General features: G+C 44.1%; 1 protein-coding gene across 1 annotated transcript in view; it reads left to right on the top strand.

Moving 5' to 3' along the window:
* Stk32b (serine/threonine kinase 32B) overlaps nt 1-26,124 on the top strand; it is a 244,600-nt gene that overhangs the window by 1,150 nt on the left and 217,326 nt on the right. The gene's annotated exons all lie outside the window — the stretch shown is intronic.

Below are 26,124 nucleotides of genomic sequence, written 5' to 3'. Positions count from 1 at the left end.
AGAGAGAGAGAGAGAGAGAGAGAGAGAGAGAGCCTCCTATTTGGTCTCAGGATGGCGGCATAAGGAAACTTTGTAGCTAAAGTCAGCGGCTCTGAGGAAGGAGCCCTGCTTGGGGCTAGCTTCCTGGTGGGGAGTATTGTAGGCTATCTGCCTTGTACACCTTGTATAGATGCCAGGTCTGGAGAGTCCTTGCAGCTAACCGTGGAAGTATTTGGTATTTGGGTATTTGGCTGAGCAAAAGTGTAAGAAGTTTTCTTAGCATTTACTTTCATTGTCATGTGTCCTGGGACTCAACCCCTCTGAATCCTCATTTCCCTGTATCTGTGAAGGTTCCTAATCAGGTGGTTGGGAGCTCAATCATTACTCTAATGTGGAAAGTGTCTTACAGACACCTGTGTTGGTTAATAACCTACTGTGTGATAATACACACTGGCTTCTCTCTGCTTATCTGTCTCCACTGAGCCCCAAATTAGAATTCAGACAGCCTGAGCCTTCTTTCATGCTAGCCACTGTGCTGGGACAGGCACTTTTCCTATGGCTGTTTTGTAGGAGAGAGAGAGAGAAAGAGAGAGAAAGAGAGAGAAAGAGAGAGAGAGAGGGAAGGAGGGAAGGAGGAAGGGAGGGAGGGAGAGAGAGGGCCAGCCCCAGTCATATACTACACCCCCTGAGATCTGGTTCTGAGCTCATCTTCTATACAGGGTACAGGTTTGGCCACTCTGATCCTGGTTTCTAGAACCATCAAGGCTGGCCCTCTCAAAATAGTGAGACTCCACTTAGATGAAGACACAGCCTGCTGAGTCAGCCAGGTGGTCCTTCCTTGCAGGAGGCCATGTCTGGTGGGTCTGAATGAGCATCCTTGGTGATAGGCAGGGAGGGTTCAGTATGGCTACAGGTTGTTTGGCAACCCCGATCTTCTTGGTCTTCAGACTGGAGTGGGCTAGTAGAAGCCAGAGACAGTGGAAGCTCTGTATGTGCCAAAGGGAGTTAGGACTTCATGTAGCTTTGCCCCCGTTTAGGAGCCTGGGTCAAGGTCACACTGATAGTTTTCATAACACCTCTGTCTTTTAAAAATCATTCAGTAGGCTGGACAGTAGTGGCGAATGCCTTTAATACCAGCGCTTGGGAGGCAGAGGCAGGCAGATTTCTGAGTTCCGGGCCAGCCTGGTCTACAGAGTAAGTTCCAGGACATCCAAGGCTACAAAGAGAAACCCTATCTCGTAAAAACAAACAAAACAAAAATCATTCAGTAGGTTGAGTTCTACATGTATACCTCAGTTTTTCATCAGCAGAGTCTAACATAATCCTGATATGAGTTCTCTCCCTTGAAACACACCTCTACATGGAACACTAGCATTTATTAACAATTAGCACTCAAAAATCATATCTAGTTTCTTCTCTGCCCCAGAGAAATCTAAACTTACCTTAATCAAACCCCCAAAGTGCTGTGTATTAATACTTCATTTGTGTGGCAGATTATAGACTTCTAAAGAAAGTAAATCTCTAAATTAGAGTTTCTCATTGCATGTAAATACAACAGTGGGATACCCTTAGCCTGTAACTATATCTTTATTTTTATAATTATTCTTATTTGATGTTGTCATTTATTACTCCCACCTTATAAAAACACCAAGTATGGTCAGTACATACCCCCCATATGTAATGTCTATGGTTTTTTTTTTTCCAGAAAAAGCACCCCTTTCTTTCATGCTTAGCTCACGGAGGGGATTTGCCACCTCTGTGGCAATGATCGCATTCATGCTTTATTAACTCTAGAATAGTTACTGTAGTTGATGGTTTGGTTTTCTTGTCTTGGTTTCCTGTCCAGATTCTGTTGAACCTGGGTAAGCCATCTGTTTTGGTGCAGGTTGAAGTATAAATCTGGGACTCTCAAGTTCAGTGGAGCATGAACACATGTTTCCACATATTTCCTGTGCACATGTGGAGTACACTCTGCCAGTTCATGTATTTCATATGCATTTACGTACAATCTTTCCCACTCTTACTCCATGCTGGGCGCCAGGAGTGGAACCATGGTAGAGGGTTCCTAACTCTGGGAGTGTAAATTCTCCTCTACAGTTGAGTCCTGCAGAAGTGGCAGCAAGACTTTCCTGGGGAAAGGCACTTCTAAAGATGGGAACAGAATGCACAAAGGCAGTTGGTAAAGATGAAACATGGTTCATTTGGGGATCTGGCAGAGCCTTTTGTGCATCTGAGGAAGGTGGAGCCTTAAGGTACCATAAAAGGCCCCTGAATGCCAGGCCAACCTCAAAGGGCCCAGGGTTATTTGGATGTGTGGAGTTGATCTCTTAGGAATTCTGGAGGTGCTGAAGGGTTTTAGGTAGGGGATAATGGGGGTCAGTGAACCAGAATACTCCCCAAGTGGCTGAGGCGCTAGCTCCTGAACATACCTGATATTAAGGACTTGAATGGATAAACCATGGCAGGAAGTTTGCCAGTGTATAACTGTTCTGTATTCTCAGGGGGCAAGGGGGTAATGGGGCTTACTGTGCTCTGATCACAGCTGTCATGCTAATGCCTTCAGCAAGAAGCTTGGAAGAGCATGTTCATGTCCCAGGAAAAATGGCTGCGCCAAGGTTTCTGTCTTAGTGGCACAAGAAATAGTAGTGCTCTTACTGCAATGGCATCTGAGGTAAGGTGGAAGATGACACTTTCCCCACCTGAACTTCTTTGATGATATAAAACCAACGGGAAGTGCTTTTGCTGGAACTCACTGGCTTGGGCCACTTGGCCCCTGCTGTATCTGCTTCAAGCCCTGGTCCTGGCTAGCATGTGGATTACCAGCAAGGTCTCCATGAGGCACTCCTGCCATGTCATCTGGGTGCAGCAGCCAGGCCATCCTGCATCAGGTCTCTCTTCAGTTCCCCTCTGTCTCCCTCTCTCTGGTCCTAGTAGCAAGTCACATGAAGACTGGGATGAAAGCAAAGCCCTACACATGCCCACTCAGGCCTGCCCTCTGGGCTTTCACTTATCCCAGCCTTGGTCCTGTTTCCCTCCCCGACACCCTCCGGATCTTCACAAGGGCTTCACTGACTTCCCACTTCATAATGGCACTCCCTGCCCATCCTTTGCTGCATTTTTCTTTCTGTCAATCATCACCACCTACTGTACCATTAACATCATTATTTTCTTAATTATTGTCCATATTGGTTTTCTGTCACTATGACAGAATACCTGAGCTGAACAACTTCTAAGAACAGGTCTGTTTTACTTCACGGTTTCTGAGGATTTGGACCCTCATCACTTGGCTCTGTTGGTTTTAGCCTGTGGTGGGACATCATTATGGTCATGGCAAAAGACATGTGTCCAGAGAAGTGGCATCTGGGATATAGAAAGAGATCGGAGGAAGCTAGGGTCCCAGGATGCCTTCAAAGGATGTCACCAAGTCACTACATTGGTAGAGAAAGGCCAGTGAACTGAGGATAGATTGAGGGGTAAGTGAATAGATGTACTGGGGAAGCTAGCTGGACATCAGGAGGACACCTCTTAGGGAACCTGGCAGCTGGTTGTATTGCTGTTTGTCTGTTTTACAATAGTTGACAAGCAACTTAAAGAGGAAGGGCTTATTCTGACTCACAGTTTGATGGGACACAGCCTGTCATGGGAAGAAAAGTTGGATCAGGAGGCTGTTGGTTACATTGTGATGGCACTTAGGAAGCAGAGAGGGAACAGGAAGTGGGGTTTGTTTGTTTATATAAATTCTAAAGCCCACCCTGTCATGACCCACTGCCAACAAGCTCCACTGCCAAAAGGCTCCACAACCTTTCCAAATGGTGACAGCAGGTGAGGACCAAGTGCTCAAAAAACACAAGCCTGTGGCGAACATCTCAGCATGGCTGATGGGTTATATTAGTCTTGAAGGTGCCTATTGGGATATGTCAACTTATACCACTCATTCAAATGAACAATGAGGGCTCGTCAGAGAGGCACAGAGATTTTATAGCAAGCAGAGGGTAGCAACTGGCATGCACCTTTATCAGACCTCAAAAGTTTTCACCTGCTCTTGGTGGTGTGGGTCTTCTACATCACTGCAAGAGCAGTAAGGGAGAAACTGTAGGTTAGGCTGGTGAAGGGTTGGAGCTCTGTAGAGATGGGAACCTCATGAGAATTCCAGTGTTCTCAAGGCCTAAAAGAACACCTGGAGTAGAACTGAGATGCTAATAAACTCTGTGCACATAAACTCTTCAGCTACAGCTTAGTTTGGCTTCTCCAGTAGTCTCTGGAACCTTCCTTCATGTGTCTTCTGCTTTTCTCTGTAGGCTTTATGCTAGGACAGACTTTCTTCTCATGGCACCCACCAGACCCAAGACTCCAAGTTGAGGGGAGAGCTCATATTCCTCATATATCTGCAGGGTCACCGATGATTGGTTCCTATTAAGACTTGAACCATTCTGTAAGCAGCGAGATCTGATGCGCTAAGCAGCCAGCCCAGATTGTTCAGGCCCTTCTTGGACACTGGGTAGAGTCACCTCTACTTGAGGCACTCCAAGGAGTACCAAATAGCAACAGAAGGAGTGCAAGTGGATGCTGCAGTGAATCCAAGTAGTGTTCAAACAGTGATGACACCGATAACCATGAGCGAATGTAAACCACCTCTCCAGCTCTGTTACTGGGGAGGGACCCAATGGTTTGGGACTCTGTAACTTATGCAATTGTTAAATCTCATGTTAGTCAACTCTCCACTAGATTGCAATGTATCTGAGGTAATAGGCTTATTAAAAGAAAGTTTGTTTTGGCACAGAGCTGCAAGTTTCTGCCCTTGATTAATCAGTCCCACTGTTTTAGCTGTGTAGTGAAGCCAAGCGAAAGTGAACATGTAACGGAGGAAAACCTTAAGCTACGAAGCAAGAGGGAACGGCAGAACCAAGATAGAACTTTCCTCCCTGAGGTCAAGGCCCCAGTAGCTGGCAGACCTCCCACTTAGGGACCCCTATCTTGATAGTCTCCCCACTATGCTGGGGAGCATGAGCCTTTGGGCACCATTCAACATCCAAAGAGTAGCACAGGCCATTTTCTAAATGAGACCTCTTTGAAGAGTAGCAAGTGCTTGCTTTTTTTTTTTTTTCTCTCTTTTTTTCTTTGTTTGCCTTTGCACCTGCCAGGCCCAGGATGGAGTCACTGAAGAACATTGGGAAGCCATGCCTGAATGTAGGCTGCAGGTGGTCCCTTACTGTGGGGGGGGGTCAATTTTCTGTGTCCCTCTGGGTTCTGAAGCTACCGAGGAGTGAGCACAGACATCACTGTCTTATAAGTGACGTTTGTGTGGACTTTAGAGCGCAATGGGCTTCCTGCTTCTGTTCTCAAATTCTACCTTGGAACAAACAGGCAGGGAATTGAGTATGCAGAATGGATGGCATGCTGCAAGCCTCTTGGCAGTTCCCAGTCACGGTATACAGGGAGCCCAGGAAGACAGCTCCACACAGCAAAAACCGAGGCGTGCACACCAGGCAGTCTGTAATGTTAAAACATTGTTTGCATGCAGTGACTCCAGATATCAATTTTTCTTCTGTTGAAAAAAGGCACAGGGCTCTCCCCATGCTACCCCCATTGCTGGGTAAGACACCATTCTTGTTTTAGGGGACAGCAGAAGAGAGTAGCTCTTCCCAGAGAGTGAATTGCGTGAGGATGGAGGAAGGATTGATTCCCAGGTTGAGGAAAGGTTTAAATGCATTGTGAGGAAAAGGAGTGGCCTTAGAGGCAGATGAGTTGGCCTCAGCTAATACTGAGGCTTCCATGTCCTCTGAGAACAGGAAAGAACACTATGCTGAGCATTAGATGGGTGCTAATAATTGAGGCTTTGAGCCCTGGAAGATGGAGATGGAGGAACTGCTCCTCAGAGGGATTTTGGGGTCTCCCACCTCACGGGGTGTACTAGTTACCATGGTAGTGAGGGAAAGTTTACAACAGCAGAGGAGAATCAGCTACCTAAATTACCAGTGAAGGGAAGCTGGGGTCGCTTTCAGGCAGAGTCAGCCCAGCCAAGGCAAACATGAAGTCAATGCTGTCATCGACTTGGGAATCTTTCTTCTTCTGGCACTTGGCTCTTTGATCTCCCGGAGTGTCCTAACTCATTGTGGATTTTACCTTCTGGCTCGGTTTACCAAGATACTCTACCAGTGAAGACTTCAAAGCAAATGGCTCACCTTCCCAGGGTGGGTTGTTGTGCCAGCACAGCATTCCTTCTTTTTAAAATACAAAACAAAACAGAGCATTCACTTTCTTTCTAATTGTGTATGTATGCATGCGTCTGTGGGTGGATGGGTGTACTCACTCACAGCATCATGTGAGTGTGATGTCAATGGAGGCCCACAGAGGGTGTCAGTTCTCCTAGAGCTGGAGTTCCAGGTGGTTGTGAGCTCCCTGATGTGGGCGCTAGTATTCTGGAAGAACAGCAAGCTCTCTTAACCAGTGAGCCATCTCTGGAGTACCCCTTTTCTTTTGTGCTCGGTAAAACTATAAAGTTCCCTGTTCCCTTTGAAATTGTGAAGGACATGTGAATGACTTTGGTCCAAATGAGCAGCATTGATCATTGATGTGTATTTTATCTTGAGTAAAATATTTACCAAGTGGTAGGTGTCACTTCATGTCTGTCTATCTTAAGACACGCAGAATTATCCAAAAGGCAGAACTTTACTTCTGCCTGGCTGGAAAAGTGTGAGAACATGGACCAGAGGCCATACCCTTTACCAGCTAGCCAGGAACCACAGAGACCTGCTGCTTTAAGCCAGGGAGGTTGTTATTACAAAGTAGCCAGCCTACCCTGCCTGGTGTGTTAACTCTAAGTCAACTGTCCCTTGAGCGCAGCATTTTCATTTTTACAGTTAAGAATCTCATTAGCGATATTGCTAACCTCTACACACCTGGTCACACTGAGAGAAGTTTCTCCTAACCTGATTTGATAACAAGTTTTACTTTTACAAGTATGGGTTGATTTTTTTTTTTTCTTCACAAATGCCTTTCCTATGTCTATGGAAATAGTGTGTGGATTTTTCTCTGGTCTAATTCGATATTAAATCAACTGATTTTTAAATTTTAAATCAACTTTTTAATATTGTAATAGATCCCATGTTTTAGTTATGGTTTCTATTGCTGTGATAAAATACATGCAAAAACAAAACAAAAAGCAAACAAAGCAAATACCGGCTGGAGGAGAAAGGGGTTATTTCAGCTTACAATCCCCAGGTCACCCTTTATTACTAAAGGAAGTCAGGGCGGGAACTTAAGGAAGGAACTGGAGGCAGAAACTGAAGTGGAGGCTATGAAGGAATGGTGCTTACTAGCTTGCTCCTCGTGGGAGTCTCAGTTTTCGTTCTTATAAACTCCATGTCCACCTTACCACAGTGTCACTACTCACACTGGGGTGGACCTCCCCCATTAATAATCAATCAATCAATCAATCAATCAATCACCAATCAAGAAAATGTCTTACAGATTTTCCCATGGGACAGTCTTGTGGGGCATGTTTTTCAACTGAGTGTCTCTTCCCCCAAATGGGTCTATTTGTGTCAAGTTGACAAATGAAACAAACCAAACCAAGTCAGGATTCCCACTTATTATGAAGAATATTATCTTGGATTTAATTAGCTAGTATTTTGTTTATATTGTTTTCATAGGAAGATATTACAGGCCCTAACTGATTCAAAACAGATTATGAAAAATACTCAGTGAAAATACAATTAATAAAAATGACAGGAGGAGAATCTAAGTATCAGGGCAGTTCTATATTTCTATGCCCACTGAGTCTTTCTGAGAAGACAAGTCTAAGACTAAGTGTCTTAATAGGCACACTTTCTGGATACAAGAGAGAGCAATCTTCCAAAAAGTCTCCAACGAATGGGTGGAAAGACTATCTTTAAAAAAAAACTTTTTATTAATTAATGTGTATGTGTGAGCTTGCAGGAATTTATATACACTGGGCACATGCAGTACATGTGGAGGCCCAAAGAGGGCAGCAGAACCTCTACAACTGGAGTTACAGCAGGTTGTGAGTCTCCATGTCGAGGCTAGGAACTGAAGCTAGGTCCTCTGCAAAACTAGCAGGTATTCTTGACCAAGGAGCCACCTCCCCAGCCCCAAGAATATCTTTCTGATGGCTTCAGTAACATGACATTAAAACTGGTGCCATTAGCAGAACTGTAGATGGACATTGCTATCTTCTGGAAGGATTTGTAAAGGACTGCTACAATGTATAAATTTCAAGTTACAGACACAGTGTTGCTCCCAACATCCTAATCTCTACCTTGTGTCTGTAGCATCTGTAGTAAGGGCTCCTTTTTCAATTCCAGTTGTGACAGTTTGCATTTCCAGTTCCAATTATTTTTCTTGATTGATCTTTGGCTTATCAGCTGTTGGCTTTAATGTGTATTTGTTTGATTTCTATTTGATTTCTTTAACTGTTTTTTTTTTTCTTCAGGGTTTTGAGACTGCTCTATTTTCTGGTTCACCCTACTCTTATTTCTTATTTTGCATTTCATTTAAGTGTTACCGCTGAAATTATTTTCACTTGACTGAATTATTTCCTTTGGCATTCCTCCTAGTGTCTGCCTACTGTTGAAAAGTTTCCCCACTTTCTATGTGTCTTAAATGTCTGTATGTATATGCCTGATTATTTTGTGGCTGTCAAGTTCCACATTGCCATTTTTCTCCTTCAGCAATTTGAAGTAGATCCTGTTGTCTTCTGCCCTCCATCATTCCGACTGAAACATGGCAGCTAGCACTGCCTTTGTTTCACTTAAGTTTATTTTCCTTGTCTGTCTGTCTTAAGGGTTTAGTTTTTAAATTTTTCTTGGTTTCAGGAGTGCAGCACAATGCATCCACCTGTGAGGTACTGGCTGTTTCCCCTCGTGCAGAGGGCTTCCTGCATCTCCTTTCACATATCTTAGCTTTAGAGGATTCTTTTGCCTCTTAATACTGTTCCTGGTGCTGACTGTCCCCACTTCATCACATGGAGAAGACGGGGACATAAGCCTTTCCATGGGGACCTTTTGTAGCTCTGTCCAGAATTTTGTGGCTCATGCCATTTCTATGTTTTAGTCTGAACATTTTCTTTCAGCCTGTTTATTTTAATCACTTCAAGTCTGTCTTGCTGTGAAGTGCAACCATCAAGCTCCTTGTGTTAACTCTTGAGTTTCCACTTCAGAAACTGCTGACTTCATCTTTTAATTGGCTTTCAAGTCTCTTAACTTGCCTTGCAGTTTCTTCAGCATACTAATTGGTAATTTCATTTTTTTTTTGAGCAACTTTGTGGATCTTCCATTTCCTATTGCCCGATTTTGTCTTTCTTTCTATGATTAATATGTTTTACACAGTAGCATGTATTGATAAACTACATAGTGTGCAACTACAGATAATGTTATGAATTACTTGCAAAGTTACAAAGATAATGTTAGGATGCAGAGAATGTTCCATTCACACAAGTGACCTCTATACAGTAAGTAGTCAGTCATGTCTCATGTGACTCCTCACAGAGAATGGAGTGAGGATATTGTAATCCTATGAGAACAGTCTTCCTACCTTTGTTCCTGGAATGTAGCCTTTGATATTCCTGAGGTATGTACTGGAGTACTGGGTGAGCCTCCTCATTGGTAGGCTTTCACTTTTAGTAATAGCCCCACCCGCTGTCTCTGAGGGCATTCAGCTCTGGTGGCCTTTTGGTCTCTCAGAATTTTCAGATTTGACAGAACTTCTTGAGGAGAAGCAGCCCTTCTTTGAACGGTCCTTTTTCTTGCACATTTGACCTGAATCTCTGTTCTCCACTGAGAATGCTATAGTTCCTCCAGATGGATTTTCCAAAGATAAATTGTGTGTGGTCATTATAGCTTCTCTTCAGTCATTAATCCATTGGCTAAAATGACCCAGACCATTGGAAGTCACTTTCCTCCTCCGTGTTTATCAATATGCAAAAGCTGCTTGCAGAGACACCTATGCCTCCCGACCTTCTCCCACTTTAGCTTTCCTCACTCCCACAGCCTCATCCTCAGCCTCCTTCCCTCTCCCTGCCATGTTTCCAGTCTCTCTGTGTTATTCCTCAAGCTGCTGTATCTTGACTCCTGGCATCACGCTAGTGAAATGGCTTTTGCAAGTGCCTTCATGACCTGTTGGTTCTTCAAAACAGCAGATACCTGCCACACATTTCTTTCTTAGACACAAAATTAAACTGCCTCTGAACTCACCATCATACAGAAGAAATAATAGCATGCCAACTTCTGTTGATGCTCCCTGGATATTTCTCCCTCCCCTTTCCAAACATTCTTGTCCCTAGACAATAGTGTTTAGTTTGTATTATGTTCAGGAATCATAAAAAATGGTCACATGCTTTAGGCATTCCTGTGTGATTTGCTGCTCTCACTGATGACCAAGTCTCTAAGATTCATCCATGGGGGTATGGATACCAGGAGTCAGTTCATTTTTGTTGTTGTATAATGTTCCATTGTGTGACCATCATTCCCTTGCCCCTCCCTGCTCCTTCTAGATGTTTGTACTGTTTCTGTTTTTTTGTTTGTTTGTTTTGTTTTTGGCTCTGGTGAACAACTCTGCTGTTCATAGCTTTGCATGCTTCCCTGATGTACATGAGCAAGATTTTTTTTTTCTGGGATAAGCACTAAAGGAGAACTTCTGGCAGACAATTGATACATGTGCAGTCTTCTAAGATTCCTGGCAAATGCTTTCCAGAGTGATTTATCACCAGGAAGTCAAGCACAGTCACTTCCCAGTCCCTCCATGAACACTGTGCTGTAGAGACAGAGCTTAGTCAACATGTCCCAGCCTCACAGGCTTTGCCATCTTTTAATCTCACTTGATTCTGCTTCCATGCAGATGATGAGTTTATCCAACTATTTAACAAAATCTAACCAAATATCACCACCACCAATTGACACTAAGCTTTTGTGACTGAATGTGCATTGTCCGTTTAAGGCACATCTTAAATTGAGCCAGACATTTAAAGTGCTTGAAAGCTTTGTGTGTGTGTGGGGGGAAGGTACAGGATTGGTGACTTATTGTGGTGGTTTGAATAAGAATAGCCCCCATAGGCTCATATATTTGAGTACTTAAATCTTCAGGGAGTGACCCTGAAAGGATCAGAAGGATTAGGAGGTTTGGCCTTGTTGGAGAAGGTGTGTCACTGGGGGGTAGGCTTCAAAAGGTTTCCGGGTTTCAAAAGCCATACCAGACCTGGGTTCTCTGCCTGCTCCCTGCAGATCAGGATGTGGGACTCACCTAAGTCTCCAGCACCATGTCTACTTGTGTGCTGCCATGCTCCCCACAATGATATTGGACTAAACTTTTGAAACGGTAATAAATCCCCCAATTGAGTTCTTTCTTTTATCATGGTGCCTCTCCAGAGCAATAGAACAGTGACTAGGCCGTGCCTGTCAGACAAATACTTCCAAGGCAGAGGCAGAAGGACTTTAAACATGAGGGCTGCCTGGTCTACCTAGCAAGATCCAGTCAGTTGGATAGCACATAGTGCTTACCACATAGGCAGCACATCCCTTTTGGCCTTGCAACCATTCTGTGCTACCCAGCTTTTCACTTTGTCGGTTGGACGAGCATGCAGTTGCCGGTCATTGTGGCTTCAATGTGTTCTCTCATTAAAGAACCTGAGATTGCTTCATTAATTTAGCTCCTACTTGTTTTTCTGCTTCTGTAAAGGGCTGTTTGACAGCTTCTTCCTTTATTTCTGGTGGAAGTAAGTGCTTTTATCTGCAGAGGTTTGCTGCGGTCCTACCTGACGCTGTGCGTTGCATGCATTTGCTCTGCCTTCCGCTGGCCCTTTCTGCAGAAGTCTTTCATGATGTCTTCATTTTAAGGTGGTTGTGCTTACTGAACTTTCTTCATGGCCTGTGGCGCGTTTTCTTCATCGATGACAGCTGTGGGAGGGCTCAGCTCACCGCTGGCAGTGCCACCTCTGGGCTGACATTTTCTCAATTGCAGTTTCCTCTTCCTGAATTACTCTAGCCTGTGTCAAGCTGACATAAAACTAGCCAGCGTAACACCACTCTGGTTCAAGCACCACATATCATTTGAACTCCAGAGACCTCTCTCTTCCAGATATTTGTACTTAAGGGCATGGCTTTCATGGAGAGCAGCCAGCATAGCTAATTCACTACAATGATGCCAGTTCCTGGCTTAACACCCTTCAGTGACCCTCACTGGTCTCTTAGCTAAAAATGAGAATTGTAATAGGTCTTGGAGGCAGTCAGTGGTCCAGAACCTGTTCAGCTCTCTCAGTTCATCTTTACTGAGTTGTTAGTAACTGGACTTAAAATTCCTTGCCTCAAACACAGGCACAGGGCAGCTGTGTTAATTGCTTTTCCTGTTACTATGTTGGTAATATATTCAAACAACTTTGGGGAGAAAGGATCAATGCTAGATCACAATTCCAGGTTACAGTGCATCATGGCAGGGAAGTCACAGCAGCGGGAGCATGAGGCAGCTGCTCACATCATCTTTGCAACTGGAAGACAGATGTGGAAGCACACGCTTCCTCACTAGGGTTCCTTCACTCTCTCTACAGTTAGGTATCCCAGGATCCCCTGCTTAGGGAACAGAGCTAGCCACAGGGGGTGGATTTTCCCACTTCAATTAATGTAATCAATAAAACCCCATAGACACACCCAGAGGCTAAGCCCCAGGTGAGTCTAGATTTGATGAGCTGACAATTAGGTACCCAGCGACTGTCCCAGGAAGTCAGCACAGGCGTCTTTACCATGCCCATCACAGCTGCAATTCTAGTTATTATGAAAATTAATGTATGGTCTTCCCCCTCTCCATTTAGGTTCTGTTACCCTGTGGACTCTCCTGTGGGTCTTACCAGCCTAGAAAGTCACTGCATTACATATAACTTTTCATGAATACGAGTCAGAATAGGCAAGCAAAAGCCATGTGACCTTTCAGAAGTTATGGGTATCTTCTTTGAACGTAAAGGAGATAGCTCGTCAGGGTTTGAAGAGCGGGTAAAGGAACCGTTTCTGGTGTTTCCAGAAGCATTTAAAATACACAGTTTGGGATGGATTATGATGGACAATTAAAAGGAAGCATCACTTTCTAGCTTTGCTATGGCTTAATGACAGAGACATCCAGAAAACAGCTTCTTGGAGAGATGGGGCACAGAGAAGGTACACTGAAGCTTAATGTTGTATGTGTAGAGACTTGGAGAAAACCATCGGCTCAGTTTGGAAATATATTCAACATTTTACAACAATCCATTGACTCTGGAGATAGCATCAAGAGAAGGCTGCTTCCCCAAAAGGCTCTCCTTTAAAAATGCAGAAATATCAATTTCAACAGATATACGTGTCTACCATAGAAATGCAGAAGACATTAAAAAGTGAGACTTCTCCAAACATTTATGATTCTCCTGCAACCAACCCAAATATGCTGAGGGAGATGAAATAACAGGCAAGAACTCAAAATAATGATTCAAAACATCAATGAATTTTAAAAAGTATAAAAAAATCTTAACACATTCAGGAAGATTGCACAAGATGTGATGAGAAGTCTGAGAGAGGGAGGGGAGTGATTTTGAAAGAGAAACAAAAAGAAATCAAAATTTCAGTGAAAATAAGAAGCTCGGTGTCTCAGTTAGCTTTAGCTGACAACTTGACACAACCTAAGATCATCTGAGAAGAGAGTCTCAGTTGAGTGATGGCCTAGATCAGGTCAGCCCATAGACATGTCTGTAAGGAATTGGCTTGATCGTTAATTGATACAAGAGGGGGCATCCACTGTGGGCAGCACCATTCCCTAGGCAGGTGGTCTTGAGCCTTTTCAAAGAGATAGTGAAGCATGAGCCTGAGTGAGCTATAAAGCAGCATTGTGCTTCAGTTTCTGTTTGAGTTCTTACCATGGTTTCTGTCAGTGATGGACTGTGACCGACTGATAACCTGAAATAAACCTCTTCTTTCCACAAGTTGCTTATGATGAGATTACAGTAGCAGTAAGGAAACTCAAACACTTAGTAGTAGTAGTAGTAGTAGTAGTAGTAGTAGTAGTAGTAGTAGTAGTAATAATAATAATAATAATAATAATAATAATAATAATAATAATAATAGTGAAATGTCTTACCAACAGATTATACCATTTAGAGTGAAGAATTTCCAGGGTTTGAAGGCAGAGCTGATAAATTATAACATCAGAAAGTAAGAAGCATGAACAACAGCTATGAACAAAGCACATGAAACTTTCAAGCCTGGGATGGGATTAAAAGACTAAACTTATCTATTTGCAAGCAGAAAAAGGTGCTGAGGCAAAATTTAAAGGCACTCCCCCCCCCCCAAAAAAAACCCTACTGCATGATAATAATGGAAATTTCCCAAATCTTGGGAAAACTATAGACAATCACGTATAGGGTACATTTAGAATCCCAAACAGAGGAGGCCAGAAAAGAACCTCTCTGTATCACATTATTAAGACTCCAAGTGAACAGCACAAAGATAGAGTACTCCAAGCTGTGATAGAAAAAATATAAAGTCACTTCCAGAGGCAAAGCTGTCAGAACAGCACCTTTGCTCTCAACGGAAACGCACCAGCCAGGAGCTCATGGAATGATGTATTCCAAGACCTGAAAGACAACTGGCCATAGTGCCAGCTCTCCCCAGCAGAGTTGTCTTTCCGAGTTAAAGGAGAAATATAGACCTTTTAGGATAAATGTTAGCTAAAGGAGTTTATGATCACTAACCTGACATTATAGAAGATATTTAGAGGAATTCTACGTGTACACAAGAGGAAGATAAACATGGTAACAAGGGTATAGAAGCAAATAAGTCTTAGTAGAACCATAGATAATCAAATCAGAAAAGAATCAAACATTAGAAAAACAGTAAGATTATGACTCTGGATGTAATGGTCTTAGTTATTCAAATTAAAAGATGCAGACAGGGTGGATGGCTTTAAAAGCAAGATCCAACTGTTTGCTTCTGGCAAGAAACATACCTCACTCACAAATGCCTAGATACAGAGGGAGAATAATGAAAATGGTGTTCTTAGTAAACAGAACACCAGAATATGGAAGCAAACAGAAGTTATCTCTGGAAAAGCAATTTTCAGGCCAAATAATTTTTCAGCTACTTATCTGACAGAGGATAATATCCAGAAAATGCAAAGATCTCAAGTTCAGCACTGCTGTGTGACTGAGGTAAGGACCTCTGGCCTTGTAGGACTGGGTGTGTGTGAAACTCTACACAGGAGTTTGTGAATACACAAAAATTCTTTTGATAGAATCTCTAAAATAGAAGTGTAGCTACTATACCAAATAGACAAGAAACTACAACAACAACAGCAACACTGCCCACCCCCTCGACACTCCAACCCAAAACCAACCAAACAAAAATAACTAGGCATGACTAAAACAGAACCAAGTATTGGGAAACTGGAAGAGGGGAATGAGAACTGGCTCAGTGGGTAAAGTGTTTGTAGGCCAGGGTGAGGACTCACCACCTATATAAAGCCAGGAGGAATAGCTTGTCTCTATAAACTCAGTGTCCTGAGGTGAGATGAGAGACAGATGGAATTGCTTCAAGAAGTTCACATGCCAGGCAGGGCTGCTGAAGTAGTATAATCAGGGAACAACAAGGACCCATTCTCAAATAAAAAGAACTGACAGACAAGGTTGTTCTGTGACAAGCACGCATGCACCATGGCATGGTTGTACCCACACACATGCTACAGGAAGAGCTACTGCAAGGTGCCCAGTCAGAGCAGCTGATTCTCAGGCTGAAAATGAACTAAGGCTAGCAATGTTTCAGCAAAACCTTGTGAACTGTTGGGAAATACTCCTGCCAGCTGGGAAATGGCCAGTACCATTAGGTATCTCTGGTTGGTTGATGTGAAACTGATGTAACAAAATGTTCTGTTAAAAACAGAACTAAAATCTGAACATCCAAAAAAAAAAAAAAACCTGGAGACAGCAGAGAAGCGTAAATAGATAGTTTTCAAACCACATACAAATTGCCAATAAACACGTGAAACATAAAGGTCAGCTTTTAAAGTTGCCACTGCAATACCAATAAAGACTACAGAGAAATTCCAGCCAGCCCTGGCCAGTATGGCTTCCATGTAGGCAATTATAGTAGGACTGGGAGTGTAGATCAGGGTTAGATCAATTGCCCAGCATGCATCAGGTTCTGGGTTCATCTCCAGTGCTGCCAAAACCACAAAGAACAAATGCTGTGGGATGAGGGAGATAAGGAACCTTACACGGGGTTGGTAGGAATGTAAATTAGTCTAGCCACTACAGAAGTCGGTGTGCAGCTTCAAAAAACTAAAAATAGAAGTGCCATGTGACCCAGATCCAACTCCTGGCCATATCCCCGAAGGAATCAAAGTCAGTGTATGGCAGCGACACCTGCTCGTGTTTATCACTGCTCTGCTTGTGACAGCCCAGGCATGATGTCAGCCCAGTCTCCTGTCAGGGAGCGAATGCCAAAAGGGAGTGTGCTCTGCACGCACTGTAAAGTGTTCTTAAGCCACAAAGGAGAAACAAGTCACATCATTTGCAGGAAAATGGATTAAATGTATCATTAATAATGTCACATACATTGGACTTAGATTAATTTCTCATGGTTTCAAATGTAGGACCAGGGGGCAGGGCATGGAAGTAGAAGGAGGTACAGCAGGAAGGGACCAAGGAAGTGAGATGGGAAGTGAATGCTATCAAAGTAGTGTCATTTCCTGGTGACCAAGCATGTAAGTCCATGAGCCTATGGGAGCTCATTTTTTCAAACCACCATGGGTATCTTCCTCAATCACACTCCCCTTTAAAGCATAGTCTCTCATTTAACTTGGAGTTCACTGACTGAGCTGGCTCACTGTCTAGCTATTCCCAAGGATCTTCCAGTCCCTGTCTCCCTTGCTCTAGAATAACAAGTGTAACAAAGGTATATGCTACCACACCTGAGGGTTTTTTTTTTGTTGTTGTTGTTGTTTTTAAATATGGGTTTTGGGATCTAAATCAGGTGTTTGTGCTTGTATGGCAAACACTTTACCAACTCGTCAGCCTCCCCACTCCAATGCTGGCAAACTTTTGGAACACTTCGGTTGATAATGTGCTTGGTGGACATCTTTTGAGCAGAATCGTAAGTAAATAAACCACAGTAGAGCAGGGTAGGGATGAGGGTGCTGGGCTGGCCCTCTGAAGAGGCACTGTGGGGTCGGGGCAGGAAGCTGTCGATGGTACTTTGTAAATCGTGAGTGTTAAGTGAGTCATGTATAGCTGATAGTTCTATAGCAGGGAAGAGTATGTTGTGTAAAGTTTATTTAGATTAAATTTGTGAATAGAAGTCATGCCAGAGATTTGGGTCTGGACTCAAATCTTGTTTTCCTATGTATTAGCTGAGTCACTTGTGTCACCCATATACTGTCTCCGAGCCTCACTTTCTTCCTCTGGAAAATGTGGGGGAAGTAAGAATATATTGGGTGCTTCTTGGCTGAAGCCAGGAGTTCAACCAGTAAGTACCAGGTGAGATGGTGGCTTTACTCCACCCTCAACTCAGCTACTGCTACTCCCTGCCATAGGATGGTATTGGACCCCCCCACCCCAGCTACTGCCAATCCCTGCCATAGGATGGTATTGGACCCCCCCACCCCCAGCTACTGCCAATCCCTGTCATAGGATGGTATTGGACCCCCCCCTCACCCCCAGCTACTGCCAATCCCTACCATAGGATGGTAGGCCCTCATTTCAATATCCCAGGAGACACATGCTGGAGATTCTGCCCTCTGACTGCTGTAAGGGGTCCCCATCACATCTGTCAGCAGGACCAAGCTGTGTTCAGGGAAACCAGGGATAGGCGGACCCCTCTGATGTCCATCAAGCCAAGCTCTCAGTATCCTGGAATCCTGCTGTTGCTAAGTTCCTTGTCAGATCCTGGGGGGAAAGGAGGCTCCTAGGGCAGGCTTTAAGGAGGATTAGAGCCAGAGCTTGAGGGAAAAAGAGAAGAGTCTGTATAGCCAAAGTAATAGGCTGCATGTGTCCTTCGAGTAAGGCTCAACAAGCCCTTGCCCTCTTAGTTCAGAAAGTGACCTTGTTTGGGGACACAGAGGAATGTGAGTGAAATTGGGGACATGAGTGTGACCTCTAATTCAGGCTAACTTTCCTGTGACCCAAAAAAGGGAGGATGTGATAGTGTTCCTTGGCCATCCCATGCCTGGTAACACCACAGTCTCTTCCTATTCTCAAATCAGAAGACGCTGTTTAGCAAGGACACACTCCATTACCCAGGTGCAGACAAGCCTCTCTCTCACCTGTTTAGCCAAACCTGGACTTTGCCAAGACTGCACATAGTGTGTGTGTGTGTGTGTGTGTGTGTGTGTGTGTGTGTGTGTGTGCGTGTGACAGAATTCTGTGTTTTAGGCACCATACCCGCCCATATTTCTACAGGGCTCCACTGCATCCCCAGGTGGCTCCTAAGCATGTGCTATGATAATATTTTACAAGCAAAATTTCAGAGGTAAGAGCATCAGTGGAGTGGGAAGCTGAGTCGTGGCTATTGAGCAGGCTGCTCGCCCACACGGCTGCCTCTGATCGAAGAAGAGGCAATACCATAGTTTTAATCTGGGAACTGTCGCTAGGCATTCGTGCTGGTTTCAGACTGCAGGGTGGGATAATGGGAGGAAAGTGATGACCAGAAGGCATGAAAATGCAGCATAAGTGGAGGAGAGTTATGTGTGCCCATCTTTGTTTGAACAATGTTAATCAGGGTTCTTTAGGGAAACTGACAGAATGACTATAGACTAGGAGGGTCTGGAGAGATGGCTTAGCTAATTTACTACATAATCATGAGGACCAGGGTTTACATCAAGCACCCATATAATAAGCCACCCCATCACACACACAGTTGCAACTCTACCCTCAAGGGATCCAAAATCCTCTTCTGGCCACCATGAATGCAAATGTATATGGATGCACACCTACACACACACACACACACACACACACACCTTAAAGAGGAGGTTATTAGGTTTGCTTGTACAATACTGAGAACTCCCCCGACAAGGCTGGGTACCTCAGCAGTCCAATCTGGTGTTGAGAACCTGGAGGATTTCTGGAAAGCCTTTCAGCTTTAGTCTATAGTGGAAGCCCAAAGAATCTGTGTTCTGAAACCAGAGAAGGACCATACTGGAAGCAGCAGCAGCAGCAGCAGCAGCAGCAGCAGCAGCAGCAGCAGCAGCAGCAGCAAGGTAGATGAACTTGCTAGCAAGATGGAGGAAAACCAAATAGTAAGAACTAAGTTTTTCTCTCAGGTCTCCTTTCATCTGGGCTATCCCAGGAGTTTAGAATGGGGCTTTCCAACTTCAGTTAACCAGGTCAAAAAAAGTCCCTCCCAGGTGTGCCTGGAGGTTTGTCTCTTGGCTGATTGCAGACACAGTCAGCTTGACAATCAAGGTGAACCTGTGCAGAAGTGTTTCTACTTGTAACGGGTACCTTTCTTTCTTTTCCCCTCCTTCTTCCTCTTTCTGCTTTTGAGGCAGGCTCTCAGGCTGGCCTGAAACTCTACATAGTCCAGGTTGCTCTCAAACTCACAGTCCTCCTGCCTCAGCCCTGTGATTGCTGATAATTCCAGGCGTGTGTCGTCTCACCTAACTTACATATTTGATATCTGTATTCACACGAAGACATCTGCAGGTACTTTAAATGGCTTCTAGCCCCCTGTCTGGTGGAAGATGCCGGAAAGCTTGCATTTGCAGCTCATCTTATTAAACCCAGCCAGCTCTCTGCTGATCTCTTTCGTTTGTACGATATTTATAAATTCCATTAAGAATGCAATTATTTTAAAGCACACTTTTCAAGCAGAATCGAAAAGTCGCCTCATGGCATATTTAATAAGCTCCAACACGGCTTCTTAAGTGTCCTCTCTGGAGTCTAATTACTCCGAAGTCTTCAGGAGAATCAGCAGAGTCTTCCAGAACACACCTCTCTGGCCTTTGCTCTCTGTGGATTTTCATTTGAAAGAGATGTGCTTTGCGGTTTTGTTTCCCAGTCTTTCTGAAGCCCGACTCCAAGGGTGGCTGTCAATCTCACACAGGTACTGTTCTATGGACTCCTTTACTTTCTGTGGTACGAGAGGGTTGGGAATGAATCAAAACAGCAATTCACCATTGTTTCCCCCTTTGCCACAGATATCAGTTTGGGCTCTTGGTGTATCTGGAAAATGTTCTGTTTCTTGGCTTCTGACTTCTACAGGAAACTCTCCCAATCTCTATTTTTCTGGATGCATCTATCTGTAATCCACAAGGCTGGACTCTGATATAAATTTATAGCTAAAGTCTGCAGAGCAGAGAGTTCTTAGATGTTATGAGATGATTTAGAAGTATAGTTTACACCAAAACCCATGAGTATCTTACATACTATCAATTCCTTTTATTTTTCATAAAAAAAAAATCCTTTATGTGTATGAGTGATTGATGCATGTAGGTTTGTGTGCCATGTGAATGTGGTGCCCATGGAAGCCAGAAGAGGGCACTGGAACCCATGGACGTGGAGTAACAGGTGCTTGTGAGCCACCGTGTGTGTGCTAGGAATAAAACCCAGGTCCTGTGGAAGAGCAGTCAGTATTCTTCTTGTCACTGAGCCATCTCTCTAGCTGCCCTTCTTTCTCTCCTATCCCCTCTACTTTTTAATGCTTATCGGGCTCAAACAACAGCCTGTAAGCTGAAAAGGTTTTTTGGGGTTTTTTTGGTTTGTTTGTTTTTTGTTTTTTTCAAAACAGGGTTTCTCTGTATAGCCTTGGCTGTCCTGGAACTCACTCTGTAGACCAGGCTGGCCTCGAGCTCAGAAATCCACCTGCCTCTGTCTCCCAAGTGCTGGGATTAAAGGCATGCGCCACCAGCACCTGGCAAGCTGAAAAGTTTTAACTGGCAACTTGAACTTTTTATATGCTTGTGTACTCAAAAGCCTCAAATTTGGGGCTGAGCAGTGAATCAGTTGGTAACACAGCTGCCTAGCAGTTTGGATTCCCAGCAGCCACATAAAAAATGGGGCCCAGTGGTGTGGGTCTCATTCATTGGTATCAGCCTTAGTCATGCTGCGGTTTTGACTGGCTTCATTCTGTGTAGCTCACTACAGTCACCGTGAGTTCGTGAGTGCAGGGAGACTGCCATTCCAGACATTTCAGGTTTGTTTTCAAAATTATTTTGAGTGGATACAGAACCAAGGCTGACAAATTTCTTTTAGCACCTTTACAATATTCTAAAGGTGCCATTCTTGGACTGGAGAAATGGCTCAGTGTTTAAGAACACTGGTTGGCTGCTTTTGCAAAAGTCCTAGGTTCAAATTCCAGCACCCACATGTCAGTTCACACCTGTCTGTTAACTCCAGTTCCTGGGGACCCAACACCCTCTTCTGGCCTGTGAAGGGACCAGGTATACATGTGTACAGATACATATGCAGACAAGATACCCATGCACATAAAAAGTAAAATAAATTGAGAAGAAGATCCCATTGTTCTTTCTGAATAGAAGCCCCTGCTGTTCCAACCACCCTGTTCTCTGGAGCCTGCATCCTTCCACCCCAGCTGCCTCCAGACATTGTCTGCAGCGCTGGCTTTTATCCATTTGTCTGTAATGTGTGCAGATATGGTCCTCCTCCCCTTTTGCCGTGTGTGGCTTGGAAAGCTTCCTAGATTGATGTTTTAAATCAAATTTGGAAGAATTTTGGTTGGTATTTTTTCTTTTACTTCACATTACTTTTATCTTCTTTCTCCTCCTTGTAGCAGATGTGACAGGTAGCAGGTGTGACATTTCACACCACTTGGAAGCATTTTGCAGCTCCTGCGCATGTGTGGATGATGTGTGTGTGTGTGTGTGTGTGTGTGTCTTTCTCCTTGTAGCAGATGTAACATGTGGACATGTGCTCATATGTGGATGTGTGTGTGCATATGCATGTATGTGTGTGCATGTGCTTGTGAGTGCTCACGTGTGTGCAGGTGTATGTGTGCGCATGTGTGTGAATGAGTGAGTGTGTGTGTGTGTGTGAGAAAGACATTCTTACTCATGCTTACTTTTTATAAACATTTCTATGGACCCATCTTCAAGTTCACGGATCCTGTCTTTTGATGGCTTTCTATGCAGTGAAGCTTAAATTTTAAGATTTTACAACTTTCCACTCTAGATTCTTCATTTGTAAATCTCCCTATCTCTCCTGAAATTTCCTGTGCCTTTGTCTACTGCATTCGGTTTTCCCCACAGATGCTCCATGACTCTGTTGATCCTCGTGGCCTTGCCATGTTGAGCTGGTCTATGAGGTCACCATCTTCCCATAGCACCTTGTTTCTCCACAGCTGCAGGAGTTCCTCTGCATGCCAGCCTCTGCAGCTGGTGTACTGTAGATGCCACGTGGAAAGCACTGAAGACAGCTGGCACTGCAACACACCAGCAGGTGTTCATTATTTTAGAGTGGTTTCATGGGTTCTACTACACTCTAGCCAATGAACTTTTAACTTCAGACTTCTGCTCTCATATGGTCCCTTGATGGTTACAGTCCTAGAACCAGTGTTGAGTTTTGTTCTAGTGGTTGGGCCACTAGCTAGCTGGCTGGCCACCAATTTTGACCTTTTAGGCTTTGTTTCAGATTCTGATAGGATGGGTTGCTTTTGTTTATTATTTTTAAGATTAAAATACAGTTACATCACCTCACCTGCTCTCTTTCCTCCCCTATCTTCTCTCATGTCTTCTCTCTCTAGCATCCCCCATGGCCCACTCACTTCCTCTCAAATTGGTGGTCTCTTTTTCCTTGATTATTATTATTGCTTACAGATATATGTATAATGTAACAATATACAAATACAGTATAATGAGTGTATTTAGTCTTGTGTTTATATGGTTTCAAGGCTGAGCACTTTGGAGAAAGAATTTGGGGGTTCATGCCCGGAAGGGACTGTTGCTCCCTCTCTTGGCAGTCATTCCTTGTCTCTTGTTCTTTTTCTAGATGTGGGACCCCATTATATTTTTCTCTTCCTAGTGATCATATTTACTTCTATGTCTTTCCCAGGTCTTGTTCAGGCAGCTATCTTATTGAGGTATCATTAGTGTGGCTTCCCTGTCTCCCTATTGTTCCCAGGAGACAGAAATCTCACAATATGCTTCCTGTTGCCGGCCTCTGCCTTTTTCAACCTTCCCACCTCCTCTTCCATGATGCTCCCTGAGCATGACTGTAGATGCATCTGTAGGGTTGAGCACCCCCTGATCAGATGATCTTTGCAGTATGACCAGCTGTGGTTTTCTGTAATGAATGACTTCCATTTGCTGTAAAGATAAGCATTTGATGAGGGGTATGAGGGCTACACTTATTCACGGGTATAAGGACACATTTTAGAACTCAGGAAATACGCTGTTCTAGGAGTGTTGATACTAGGTCCTCCTCTAAGGATGGACTTCTTTAGTTTTGCTTTTTATTCTCAAGAATGCCCATTATTTCTGGAATCTGGTCCTCACCCCCACTGGGCACAATTTATTCCAAAACTCTGTGCCTTGAAACCCAGCAGCTGCCCTACTTTCTGCTCAGGTGTAGTACTCATTTCCCACCGGGCATCCAGCATGCTCTATGTAGCCTCACGTCTTTCACCCCGTCCTCAGCAGGCAACCAAAGTTCTGAAGACTGTGTGCGCATGAAATGAGTCCTAGTGCCCTGTTAAGTTTTTCTTCAGTGTTAGTCCCAGCACGGTGACTTTTGGAATGCAGGGTGTTAATGCATTCATAATTTGTCCTAGCCAGTCACTGGAGTTTCAAAAACATGTGCTCTAAGGTTTGATGTCACCAGAAAAGCACACACATAGACACTGTAACACATTGTGGTTTTTCTGGAGAGCAAGAGATGTTGATTTCTGATTTAGTCATGTAATAGAATAGAAATGGGAAGGGAGGGTTTTGTGATGACTGTTCACCGATTCCTAGATATCATAACGCTTGCTCTCATTTTCATACAACCTCTGTGAACACTACTCTGTAAACACCCACACTTTTGTTTTTTTATTAAGCACCCAGGTTCTTGATATCAGCTACTGACATTTATGTTTACATCGTATCAAGCTGAAGTGACATGGCCAGGAGATCAGAGTCAAGGAGTCATATGGTTTCAGGATCCACAGGAATACATCATGCAGCTGCTGGGAAGGAACAAACAGTCCAGTGTATACAGTGGTGTATAACCGTTTTCTTGTAACAGTGAATTCTGTCCCACTAAAAATTTTCTTACCTTGCTCCTTATTTGGGCATTTGGTATATATATATATATATATATATATATATATATTGGTATTGGGTTTTGTTTTCTTTTCTTTTTTTTGTTTTTTGTTTTTTGTTTGTTTGTTTTGTTTTTTTCGAGACAGAGTTTCTCTGTATAGTCCTAGCTGTCCTGGAATTCACTCTGTAGACCAGGCTGGCCTCGAACTCAGAAATCTGCCTGCTTCTGCCTCCCAAGTGCTGGGATTAAAGGTGTGCGCCACCACCGCCCGGTGGTTTGTTATTTTTTTTTTTCTTATAAACGATGCCAATGATCACCTCTGTTTCTGACTTTTTAAACTCTGAATTCAGACTCATTTTCCTATACCCGGTATGCAATCATAGGGATAAACCCCATTACGCAATTCAGGGACACAGTGCCACTTTAGAGTGCTGACAAGCCTCCCTGCTCATGTTGGTGTTTGTTGACTATTGGGTGCTGACTATTCATGCCGTTGGTCTGTGGTGACATCGTAAGCATTTTGTGTTTTACCAGCTAACACCGCAGGAAGTGTCCTCAAAGGATGCCAAGGTAAGCTGGTGAGCTGTAGTCAGGGTGATTACAGGTTGCTGTAAAGGTGATGAACTCAGATGAATATTCGTCACGGTTACATGGCCACCAAGGTACCTGGACTCTTGTCAGTGTCTGGCCTGGAAAGGGAAATAGGTAATGCTTTGAATGTTTGTTTAAGTTGGGTTTGCTGTTCCTTATTTAGAGGGCTTTACATGTGGCTTCACTGTACATATAGAGTTATATTTCTAAAAATAGCTTTTAAGAGAGGGCCCTGCTTGGTTGCTCTGGATGTCGTGGTATTTGGTACACAGCCCAGGATACCCTTGAACTCATGGACATAGTCCTGCCTCAATCTTCCAGATCCTGGAATTACATGTGTGCAGCACTGTGCCTAGCTTATGTTTGAACTCTTTATCTTCACTCATAATCAGGCCCCTCTTCCTGCTGTCTGTGAAAACTCTGTCCAGATATCCAGCTTAGAGTTCTGGGTTCTCCTCGACTCAGCTCTTACCTAGACTACAGAGGAGCCCACAGTGTGACTCCCACCATTGCCATCAGACTAAGGCTCTCCTCAATGAGTGGTTTCCCCCTGGCTGGATCTCAGTCCACCAGTACACTAAATCTCAGCATATTGCTCCAGCAGATAGAATTGTCTCTGTACTCACTCTATGTGCAAGCCAGAGGGTACACTGTTACAGAGGGATGGAGGGCCTCAAGGCACTAACAGAAAAGGATGTGGGGTCCTGGGACATCCGTGGGAAGGGGTACAGGGTTCTGCTGTTCTTATGGAGAGGAGCATGGGCATTGGCACATTGATGGAGATGCGTGTGAGGCCCTGGGGTACACATGGCTGGTTGGACAGTCTGCTGGTACAGGGTCCCACACTTGCCCAAGCTTGTGAGAGGACCTGTGGACTGAGTCAGCATGGCAGTGAGTAGGGATTCTTACTTTTAGTGAGGAAGGACCTGTGACTGGATGGAGTGCTTGGACTAGAGTCCAGCATGGCAGGGGAGGTATGGCATAGCAGCGTTAGCAGGAAGTTAGCTGATTGCATTTCATCACACACAGGAAGCAGGGCAAGGCAATAAAGGCCCAAAGCCCCACCCATTCCCAGTGACGACTTCCTTCACTGAGGCTCCACCTCCTGAAAGTTACATAACTTTATCTAATAACACCATGGGCTCAGTTACTTTTCTATTTCTGAGATAAGGCATCATGACCAAGGTAACTTATAGAAGGCAGAGTTTATTGGAGCTTACAGTGTCAGAGGGTGAGCCCATGGCCATCATGGTGGGGAGCATACATCTCATCCATAGCCCCATGAAGGAGGGAGGGAGACAGAGAGTGGGAAAAAAAGGGAAAGAGAGGGAGGGAGG

Source organism: Mastomys coucha, unplaced genomic scaffold (genome assembly GCF_008632895.1).
Source record: "Mastomys coucha isolate ucsf_1 unplaced genomic scaffold, UCSF_Mcou_1 pScaffold22, whole genome shotgun sequence".
Taxonomy (NCBI): Eukaryota; Metazoa; Chordata; class Mammalia; order Rodentia; family Muridae; genus Mastomys; species Mastomys coucha.
This window is presented reverse-complemented; position numbering and strand designations above follow the sequence as displayed.